The sequence below is a fragment of the Lepidochelys kempii genome, chromosome 16 (assembly GCF_965140285.1).
Source record: "Lepidochelys kempii isolate rLepKem1 chromosome 16, rLepKem1.hap1, whole genome shotgun sequence".
Taxonomy (NCBI): Eukaryota; Metazoa; Chordata; order Testudines; family Cheloniidae; genus Lepidochelys; species Lepidochelys kempii.
In genome coordinates, this window is record NC_136395.1 from 11422617 (window position 1) to 11433329 (window position 10713).

Here is a 10713-nt window from a genome sequence, read left to right on the forward strand (position 1 = left end):
CAAGTGTTCACCAGACAGGGTTGCTTTTGCAATGCAGAAGATTCCTTTGGAATGAAAGATGCATAAACCTTATCCCAATCCACTGTGGGGAAAGGACCCTTAGTGCAATTATTGTTCACAAACTATTGTTCACACAATTACAGGGTGCAATTTTCTGCAGGCAGGGGCATACATTAGACAAAAAGTCTTTCAGTTCTCACATCTGATTCACATAAAATTCCACCTTCTCCCTAATGACTACTTGATGAATACAGGTGTAGCCTACACCAGCTGCTAACACAATGTTTGAGAGTGAAGTCTGCTTTTCATGGCTCTGCCCACATATTGCATCAGTGGCAGATGGCAAATAGTAAAGCTGTGTGCGCCGGGCTATAGACTGAGCGCAGGTATGGTTGAAGTCCTGTTAATTCTAACAGCAGTTGCATGCCCAGACCAAGAACAGTCTTTCTATAGACTTTTCTATGGTGCCTATTACTGTGGTATTTGAGCACGTCACAAGCACTCTGAAACCTACCATTAATAAATTGCTGTATGGGATTTCTCAGATGAGGAAACTGAGACCCAGGGAAATTAAGGTCATACAGTCTGTAGCAGAGCTTGGGAACAGAACCCACCCCACCTGCTGTCTGCTCTTGTCCAATATTCCTTTCATATGTCTTATGTATGCTTCAGCAATTAAACACTCAAGCTGAAACTCCACCATTTATGCTGGAAATGGCTCACCTTAATTATCATGCACATTGTAAGGAGAGTGGTCAGTTTGGATGAGCTATTGCCAGCAGGAGAGTCAGTTTGTGTGTGTGGGGAGAGGGGGGGTGAGAGAACCTGGATTTGTGCTGGAAATGGCCCACCTTGATTATCATGCACATTGTAGGGAGAGTGGTCGCTTTGGATAAGCTATTACCAGCAGGAGAGTGAGTTTTTGTGTGTGTGTTTTTTTGAAAAAAGGGGGTGGGGGGGTGAGAAAACCTGTATTTGTGCTGGAAATGGCCCACCTTGATTTTCATACACATTTTAAAGAGAGTGGTCACTTTGGATGGCTATTACCAGCAGGAGAGTGAGTTTGTGTGTGTGTGTGTGGGGGGGGGGGGGGCGGAGGGTGAGAAAACCTGGATTTCTGCTGGAAATGGCCCAACTTGATGATCACTTTAGATAAGCTATTACCAGCAGGAGAGTGGGGTGGGAGGAGGTATTGTTTCATAGTCTCTGTGTATATAATGTCTTCTGCAGTTTCCACAGTATGCATCCGATGAAGTGAGCTGTAGCTCACGAAAGCTCATGCTCAAATAAATTGGTTAGTCTCTAAGGTGCCACAAGTCCTCCTTTTCTTTTTGCGAATACAGACTAACACGGCTGTTACGCTGAAATCCACCCTTTATGATTATTTGTCTTGTAGTAGCTCCTAGGACCCCCCCATCGTGGACCCATGGTTTTTGGTGCTGTACAAACACAGAACAAGATGGTCTCTGCACCAAAGAGCTTGCAGTCTAAGAACAGTTTAATCGTGTGTGTTTGTGTCTGTCTGTCTACATAAGCATGAAGTACCAGTTTTACATGCATAGGTAATAGCATGGAGTGAGCCCAAATCAGCCCTGCTGTGAGTTAGTGAATTTAGTTCAATCTGCACAAGCTTACTCGGTTTGCGGACACCTTGCCTTCCATATTCAGTCAATGCACAGCCTTGTTCTAGCACACTCGTTATGCAGTAGGCTGGTTAGAGGGAAAGGGCTGTATTTCCCACCCAGTTGCCAGGCAGCTTGATGAAAGTGCCGTCTCCTCTCCTCCTCCCCCGGCCCCCCCATATCATCTCACTCTCATCTCTGCAAGTGCCACTTTGGCCAAGTGTCAGTTTTCACGGGTCACTGACATATTGGTGCTGGGAAATTCTGCACTTGGGTCTTTGTTCGGAGGAGCTTCTGTATTAGATAAGCCTGGGCAAAGGAAGTCCCCGGCAGTGGTGGTTCCTTGGTGCCTGATTCTCTTTTCCCTTACACCCATGTTGCACTCATGTCAGTGCTTCTGATTGACACCCGTGTGAGGATAATCAGGCCTCTTGTTTTGGAGGTGGGAGGGAATTGAGTGACTGCATGTGGAAGGCAATAGGCTGATATCCTGTGGCTACTATGGAAAGAGGACTTTCTGGACAAGAGCGCTGGTACGTTCTTATATTGTGCTCTGTGCTGCTCAAAACACAACTAAAGACCTGGTTTGTGTTAGGGGGCTTATTCCGTCACCCACTTACTTCCCTGGTCCTTCTCGCATGAACAGAGAGCAACAATACCCGAAGCCCAAAGGTGCAAACAATTCGATGGTTATTGGGGTGAACTTCCAGCAAGCATGATTCCAGTTTCCTTCCTTAGTGTCCCCTTTCCCAGCTCTGACACCACAGAGCCTTACACCTGTATCCCTGTTCCCATTCCTGCCCTTAGGCAAACGTGATTCCAATTTCCCCATTCCCTGTTCCCATTTCCGCCCCCCCAACACACTCCCTGATTGACTGCAGACCATATAGTAAAGCTTGAGTTCTGCTTAGCTATACCTTAACCAATCATTTTACTGGTTTCAGAGTAACAGCCGTGTTAGTCTGTATTCGCAAAAAGAAAAGGAGGACTTGTGGCACCTTAGAGACTAACCAATTTATTAGAGCATAAGCTTTCGTGAGCTACAGCTCACTTCTTCAGATGCATATCGTGGAAACTGCAGCAGGCTTTATATATACACAGAGAATATGAAACAATACCTATTCCTACCCCACTGTCCTGCTGGTAATAGCTTATCTAAAGTGATTTCCAGCACAAATCCAGGTCACATAAACAATGGTCACATAAACACCACCCTATACCGGAAACCTACTGACCGCTATTCCTACCTGCATGCCTCCAGCTTTCACCCTGACCACACCACACGATCCATCGTCTACAGCCAAGCTCTGCGATACAACCGCATTTGCTCCAACCCCTCAGACAGAGACAAACACCTACAAGATCTCTGTCAAGCTTTCTTACAACTACAATACCCACCTGCAGAAGTAAAGAAACAGATTGATAGAGCCAGAAGAGTTCCCAGAAGTTACCTACTACAGGACAGGCCTAACAAAGAAAATAACAGAACGCCACTAGCCGTCACCTTCAGCCCCCAACTAAAACCCCTCCAACGCATTATTAAGGATCTACAACCTATCCTAAAGGATGACCCAACACTCTCACAAATCTTGGGAGACAGGCCAGTCCTTGCCTACAGACAGCCCCGCAACCTGAAGCAAATACTCACCAACAACCACATACCACACAACAGAACCACTAACCCAGGAACTTATCCTTGCAACAAAGCCCGTTGCCAACTGTGCCCACATATCTATTCAGGGGACACCATCACAGGGCCTAATAACATCAGCCACACTATCAGAGGCTCGTTCACCTGCACATCCACCAATGTGATATATGCCATCATGTGCCAGCAATGCCCCTCTGCCATGTACATTGGTCAAACTGGACAGTCTCTACGTAAAAGAATAAATGGACACAAATCAGATGTCAAGAATTATAACATTCATAAACCAGTCGGAGAACACTTCAATCTCTCTGGTCACGCGATCACAGACATGAAGGTCGCTATCTTAAAACAAAAAAACTTCAAATCCAGACTCCAGCGAGAAACTGCTGAATTGGAATTCATTTGCAAATTGGATACTATTAATTTAGGCTTAAATAGAGACTTGGAGTGGCTAAGTCATTATGCAAGGTAGCCTGTTTCCTCTTGTTTTTTCCTACCCCCCCCCCAGATGTTCTGGTTTAACTTGGATTTTAACTTGAAGAGTGGTCAGTTTGGATGAGCTATTACCAGCAGGAGAGTGAGTTTGTGTGTGTATGGGGGTGGGGGGGATGTGAGAACCTGGATTTATGCAGGAAATAGCCCAGCTTAATTGTCATGCACATTGTGTAAAGAGTTATCACTTTGGATGGGCTATCACCAGCAGGAGAGTGAATTTGTGTGGGGGGGTGGAGGGTGAGAAAACCTGGATTTGTGCTGGAAATCACTTTAGATAAGCTATTACCAGCAGGACAGTGGGGTAGGAATAGGTATTGTTTCATATTCTCTGTGTATATATAAAGCCTGCTGCAGTTTCCACGATATGCATCTGAAGAAGTGAGCTGTAGCTCACGAAAGCTTATGCTCTAATAAATTGGTTAGTCTCTAAGGTGCCACAAGTCCTCCTTTTCTTTTTGCGAATCATTTTACTGAAATTTAACTAACCAATCCTAACATATTGTAACATGATTATTTAACCAATTATATCCCACCACCTTAATTATTTTACACCCAGCAAAATTAATTATACAGCAGACAGAAACAATCACAGAACCAGACAGAGATTATACAGACAAACAACATGGAAATGACAGGTTTCAGAGGAACAGCCGTGTTAGTCTGTATTCGCAAAAAGAAAAGGAGGACTTGTGGCACCTTAGAGACTAACCAATTTATTTGAGCATGAGCTTTCGTGAGCTACAGCTCACTTCATCAGATGTTTACCGTGGAAACTGCAGCAGACTTTATATACACACAGAAATCATGAAACAATACCTCCTCCCACCCCACTGTCCTGCTGGTAATAGCTTATCTAAAGTGATCAACAGGTGGGCCATTTCCAGCACAAATCCAGGTTTTCTCACCCTCCACCCCCCCACACAAATTCACTCTCCTGCTGGTGCTAGCCCATCCAAAGTGACAACTCTTTACATAATCAAGTCGGGCTATTTCCTGCATAGATCAAGGTTTTCTCACATCCCCCCCACCCCCATACACACACAAACTCACTCTCCTGCTGGTAATAGCTCATCTAAACTGACCATTCTCCAGGTTTAAATCCAAGTTAAACCAGAACATCTGGGGGGGGGGGGTAGGAAAAAGCAAGAGGAAACAGGCTACCTTGCATAATGACTTAGCCACTCCCAGTCTCTATTTAAGCCTAAATTAATAGTATCCAATTTGCAAATGAATTCCAATTCAGCAGTTTCTCGCTGGAGTCTGGATTTGAAGTTTTTTTGTTTTAAGATAGCGACCTTCATGTCTGTGATTGCGTGACCAGAGAGATTGAAGTGTTCTCCGACTGGTTTATGAATGTTATAATTCTTGACATCTGATTTGTGTCCATTTATTCTTTTACGTAGAGACTGTCCAGTTTGACCAATGTACATGGCAGAGGGGCATTGCTGACACATGATGGCATAGATCACATTGGTGGATGTGCAGGTGAACGAGCCTCTGATAGTGTGGCTGATGTTATTAGGCCCTGTGATGGTGTCCCCTGAATAGATATGTGGGCACAATTGGCAACGGGCTTTGTTGCAAGGATAAGTTCCTGGGTTAGTGGTTCTGTTGTGTGGTATGTGGTTGTTGGTGAGTATTTGCTTCAGGTTGCGGGGCTGTCTGTAGGCAAGGACTGGCCTGTCTCCCAAGACTTGTGAGAGTGTTGGGTCATCCTTTAGGATAGGTTGTAGATCCTTAATAATGCGTTGGAGGGGTTTTAGTTGGGGGCTGAAGGTGACGGCTAGTGGCGTTCTGTTATTTTCTTTGTTAGGCCTGTCCTGTAGTAGGTAACTTCTGGGAACTCTTCTGGCTCTATCAATCTGTTTCTTTACTTCTGCAGGTGGGTATTGTAGTTGTAAGAAAGCTTGACAGAGATCTTGTAGGTGTTTGTCTCTGTCTGAGGGGTTGGAGCAAATGCGGTTGTATCGCAGAGCTTGGCTGTAGACGATGGATCGTGTGGTGTGGTCAGGGTGAAAGCTGGAGGCATGCAGGTAGGAATAGCGGTCAGTAGGTTTACGGTATAGGGTGGTGTTTATGTGGCCATTGTTTATTAGCACTGTAGTGTCCAGGAAGTGGATCTCTTGTGTGGACTGGACCAGGCTGAGGTTGGTGGTGGGATGGAAATTGTTGAAATCATGGTGGAATTCCTCAAGGGCTTCTTTTCCATGGGTCCAGATGATGAAGATGTCATCAATATAGCGCAAGTAGAGTAGGGGCTTTAGGGGACGAGAGCTGAGGAAGCGTTGTTCTAAATCAGCCATAAAAATGTTGGCATACTGTGGGGCCATGTGGGTACCCATAGCAGTGCCGCTGATCTGAAGGTATACATTGTCCCCAAATGTGAAATAGTTATGGGTAAGGACAAAGTCACAAAGTTCAGCCACCAGGTTAGCCGTGACATTATCGGGGATAGTGTTCTTGACGGCTTGTAGTCCATCTTTGTGTGGAATGTTGGTGTAGAGGGCTTCTACATCCATAGTAGCCAGGATGGTGTTATCAGGAAGATCACCGATGGATTGAAGTTTCCTCAGGAAGTCAGTGGTGTCTCGAAGGTAGCTGGGAGTGCTGGTAGCGTAGGGCCTGAGGAGGGAGTCTACATAGCCAGACAATCCTGCTGTCAGGGTGCCAATGCCTGAGATGATGGGGCGCCCAGGATTTCCAGGTTTATGGATCTTGGGTAGTAGATAGAATATCCCAGGTCGGGGTTCCAGGGGTGTGTCTGTGCGGATTTGATCTTGTGCTTTTTCAGGAAGTTTCTTGAGCAAATGCTGTAGTTGCTTTTGGTAACTCTCAGTGGGATCATAGGGTAATGGCTTGTAGAAACTCGTGTTGGAGAGCTGCCGAGCAGCCTCTTGTTCATATTCCGACCTATTCATGATGACAACAGCACCTCCTTTGTCAGCCTTTTTGATTATGATGTCAGAGTTGTTTCTGAGGCTGTGGATGGCATTGCGTTCCGCATGGCTGAGGTTATGGGGCAAGTGATGCTGCTTTTCCACAATTTCAGCCCATGGAAATGGGGACTACAATGATAGAACAACACAGAAATGAAGATTTCACATCCTAGCTATTGATAGGTGAGTTCTTGCCAGACAGGATGCTATCAAACTAAGTTTCCTTTTACATCTTCTAGGCACTTTCCTTTCTCTGGAGGCGATAGGCACTATCAGGACAGGAGTGTATTCCTAACAGCCCAATAGCACCTTCTTTCAATGTGACTAGGTTAGAATGTGAGGAGGTGACCGGTCGCTTCCCAGCTTATGGCTGCCTCTGCTGCTTAGCCAAAGGCCTTAGCCTAAGAACAGGGCCTCAACCTGTCACAGTAAGAGAAGGCCCTTACACCTGCAAACAGTGATTTTGATTCTTTCTTTTATACCTCTATAACTAGCTAAGTGATAAGAATACACCTAAATTCTTAGAGTCTAGGCCTTTACAGACAGGCCTGAATATTTATATCCTAACAGTTTGCAGTGATAACTTGGAACTCCAGTTGCAGTTGATGAGAACTGCAAGATGCCCAGCCATTCAGAAAGATCAGGATCTGTATCCCAGCCTCAAGAGCTACATTTAATATTTGCAAATTGTGCTAAGTACCATACAAATATGGAGTCACGGATAGTGCCTGGATTCATAGTTTATATAACCTGCTTTTGTGTGTGTTACAAGTTCTCCTGCTTGTGTCTGAGCCACAGAGGATGTGAGTCTGTTACAGCCCAAGTTAAGAAAAAGTGACTTTTTAGCTCAAGCTGTAGCAGCTCATGCTTTTAGCTCTGGAGGTCCCAGGTTCAGTCCCCAGTGTGGCAGCCAAGATGGCGGCTGTCACACTTACAATCTAAGTAGACAAGATAGGGAAAGAGATACAACCCACAGAGCAAACTGATGGTTTGCAGTATGGCATTTTATGATAAGGATAAAGACTGTCCCTACCCTAAATCACTTACAATCTGGGTTACATGGGACACAACGAGAAGGGGCATGACAGCTGGGAAGGAAGTTTACAAAGAAGATTAAATAGTGGCTCTTTTTGCAAAGTGGTCATCCGGTGTGTTTCTTTTAATTAGATTTAAGTAGTTACCATAGGACCTGGAGGCATAAGCTTTCATCACTATGGTCAGGAATGCAACTCGTTGAAAAAGGGTAAGTAGTAGGTCTGAACATTTTTAAAAAGCCAAACGTTTTATTTTGTTTTTGAAATTTTCCACAGCAGTTTTTTGGGTTTTTGGTTGTTGTTTTTTTTAACACCCACCCACTCCAAGTACCTTTTTTCAGTTTTGCGGGAAGTTTTTTATTGCATTTTCTCCTTCCTTCATATTTCCAGTGACAAAATAGAAGAGAAAGGGGGCGGGCAGGGGGAAGGGAGACAGAGGAGGAAAAAACGTCAGAAATGTTCTCTCTTAAAAAAACAAATATTTTGCAAAAATGTTCATTGAGTCAAAAAAGCCAGGTTTCATCAACCAAAAAATTTCAACCTGATCTAGGTGGAAAGTTTGTGGCGAGAACTTGGCCTTTGTGACTGCCCCTGAACACAGAGCAGAGATTTAAATTGTGCTAACTGAAATGATGTACAGGTCTCGTTGGGTTTTTTTCCCTAGTGATCGTCAGGTTCTAAGTTAATGTATCATTTGTAGGAGTAGTTCAGGTTATTCGAATGTTCACTAGCTTATGCTTGTCAGTATTGAATTGCAACTGCCATTGTTCTTCCCATTCACCTCCTTAGGTGAGATCCCTCTCATGGTCTCTAGTGTGAACTGACCTAACTGATTTTGAGTCCTCTGCAGATGTTGACACCTCACTCCTCAACCCATTTTACAGATAACTGATAAATATATTGAACAACATCACTCCTGTTTATTGCTAACCTTGCGCCAAGATGACATTGGACCAGTTTTTCCTTCTTTGTTTCTTAGATTCTTCCCCCTTCCCCCCACGCACTTTATGGTTTCATTATGAAGTCTACCAGTAATTCATAACAAATGGTAAAGATCCTCAGCTGGAAGATACACCTTTTACAGCAGCTGAGACTCTGGCCTAAAATGTTAAAGAACAATAAAATCCGTGCCCCCACCCCCCAATAACAATGGTTTGTCTAGAAAGACAATCCTTCAAAACACCTTATGGAAAGGAAAGAAATAACCCCCTTTTTTTTTTTTTTTATTAATCTCATGCAGTAAATATGGTTTCTCAGACTGGCTTGAGAATAATAATTAGATAGATATTAAATTACAGTCAGCTACCTCAAAATATCTATTAAGGAATCTGTTGGATCAATATCAGAGCTGTTAGCCAGACTGAAAACTGCTAGCTTCCTTATTTTTAATTTGAGATGCAAGAAAGGGTTTTTGCATCACCATAATCAAAAAACAATCTACCTCATCTTGGCAGGAAATAAGACTCAGGTAGAAAAAGCAAGAACTGCACATTCTCCATTAAGCAAGGTCAATTTTTGATCTCAAATGTAGAATTTGAGAAACATCTTGAAATATAATAATTAAACCTAATGGCTCCTGATCCTTGGGTTCTGATGGGCTACACCCAGCACTGGACCAGAGAGAGAGAGACAGTGTGTGTATATTGTGAGGGAAGATACAAAGGAAGATTTGATACTGTAATGAGGGTTCTCAGGGCTTCCAGGGGCCTTTCTGCTTTAGGAGTGTTGCCGGCACCCAGTGCCGAGAGGCAAAACAACAGCAGGGGTTGGTTCGCTACCCGGTGTGCTTCACCCAATAATCACAACGGGGTGGAGAAGCAGAAAAGTTTATTTGAAGCTTCAAAAAGGTACAGGGAGAATAGAATCTCAAATCCTGCACACAGAGCAGGAAGTTTCACAGACTTTTATACATCCTTTCTTCAGCATACTTATCCAATAGCAAGCTGCCCTAAGTATCCATATAGCCAGCCAATCCAGTTACCAGCTAGTTCCCTTGTTTTTTGTATCATTTGTTAAACTATACATAAAGCTGCTTTATTCAGCATTTTTCTTCCATGTCTGCCCTGTTGGGCCTTGTTTAGTTTCAGGCAGTCTGACTCTGTAACATATTGTTGCAGATCCTCAGCCTAACTGCTGTGAGTGCCTCCAGGCGGGGGGGGCCAAGGACACTTGGGCCTAGTACGCAGAGCTCCTGCGAGTGCCTCCAGGCCAGGGGGGTGGTGCCAAGGACACTTGGGCCTAGTGCGAGGGGGCTTCATCGACACTCGTGGTCTTCCATCCCCTCGAGTTACCTAGTGGCCATGCCCCAGTGTCCCCAACAGGGGTGTGCATGCCTTTGGAGACTTTGAAATTCTTAGGCTCAGCATGGAGGCTGTTTGAGAAATTGTAACCATCTCCTTATTTGTGACTTCAGGGCCTTTTAGGCTAGTAGTTTCCTTATTTTTTTGCTTTTCTGAAGTAACAGGAGTTGGCACTGGAAATCTCTAAGGGGGAAAGGCTATGGAAAGCAGGAGACTTAATGCTCTTGAACCACTAGGCTATGGCAGCCCCGTCACTCCAGGTGGATGCACAAAATGGCAGATGCACAAGCTGCAGGCCACTCCAACTTACCTGCATAAAAGCAGCTGGAGTCATGTCCTCGTCCCTGGGTAGGATCCCAAGTTTTCTCCCTGCTTGCACAACAGAACCACTAGGTTTAAGCTTCCTCTGCATCCATGGAAGGTGCTGGCAGGATTTGCCCCTCTGCTAAATCTCTGGTCCCTTTGAAATCCATTGGAATTTTGCCACTTAGAATCATAGAATATCAGGGTTGGAAGGAACCTCAGGAGGTCATCTAGTCCAATCCCCGGCTCAAAGCAGAACCAACCCCAACTAAATCATCCCGGCCAGGGCTTTGCATCAAGGGGGCTGGGCTTTGGCTCTGAGATCAGCTCCCAAAGGTAATTTTTGCTCAAGGGTACCAGAGTTTATGCACT